We start from the raw sequence: 1,392 nt of genomic DNA on the forward strand, positions 1-1,392 counted from the left end.
CTTCATTGACGAAAATGCTCTCTCCACCGTTGTTGTAGCAACATGTAAAATCAAAGTCAACTTTACAAGTAAATAAACAAGTGAAAAGTCAAAGGAGTAATAATGTAATTAATTTAATTTAAGTCAATAACAATTATAAAAAAATAAAATAATGTGCCAGCTGTTTTCCTTAAAAAAACGTGCTTGGAGACTTTTTTTCTTAAAAAACGTCTGCAGCAAATTTCTCAAAAAAAATAAGTACAAATGGAATTCGAACCCGCAAACATCAGCCTTCTAAAGTTTCCCTCCTACCGTGGCACCACAAGCCAATTTTGTTCTCTGGGTGACACACTTTATATTTATATAAATATTATATATATATACCTATGTATATATAGAGTTTCCGTCGAAGTTCGGGGGTGGCGTGGCACCCCACACCCCTTCATAGATCCGCCCCTGCTTGTAGGTAGTTACCTGAGTTTTTTCTTTACTGGAAAAGTGATTTACACACATTGAAATTGATGGATGCAATTTGCTAAAGCTAAAGAAGTAGGTGCTGGAGACAGGAAATACTTTGCTTTTGGTGTAGCCAAAGAATAATTCAACGGGAAGGCTTTTCAACGGGATTAAAAATATCAGAAAAAGGGACTTATCACCTTATTAGTGTACATTTAGTAGGATATCAAGAAACTTATCAGCCATACATTGTGTTTATTGGATGGATAAGTGGAAACCACCCCTTTGACGTGCTTATCGTATAATATGCATAATTTTACTGAGAAAAAAGTACTCCCTCCTCATTTCATGCGACTACAGTAATATTTATAGTTGATCATGAGATTTTGCCACGAGATAAATATTATTATAGCAATAACAATTTTTTAGCCACAAGAAACTATCTGAAACAAAATATTTTGCTTCAAGAATATAAAAACTCATGGCAATAGTTAAACGATATAACTATAGAACTTTAACTACATATAATACAATTTTGTAGCTAATTATATTAGTTTAAGCTATGAGTGGAAACTTATTGCAACAATAGAAACCTTTGAGCCATGATAAATTATTTGAATCAAAATATTATGACTAGATAAATCTTTTTGCTTTAAGTTATAGACATTGTGGCAGTAGTTAAATTATATAGCCACAATTTTTATGTTGTAATAAAATTTTCTAGCTAATTACTATTTTTGCCATGAGTTAAAATTTACCGTAACAGTTGTAACCTCAATGAATAATGTGAAATAATTGTTTGAAAGAAATTATTGTAGCTAAATAATTTTTTTTTCAAGTTATATAAAAATTATTGTAGTCATTGCCTTAATACAGTAATTTGTCATGATAAAATAATTTAGTCATGAATTCATTTATTATGATAAAATTCATAGCAATTTTTTCTTTTATATCACT

Source organism: Solanum tuberosum, unplaced genomic scaffold, assembly GCF_000226075.1.
Source record: "Solanum tuberosum cultivar DM 1-3 516 R44 unplaced genomic scaffold, SolTub_3.0 scf00156, whole genome shotgun sequence".
Lineage (NCBI taxonomy): Eukaryota > Viridiplantae > Streptophyta > Magnoliopsida > Solanales > Solanaceae > Solanum > Solanum tuberosum.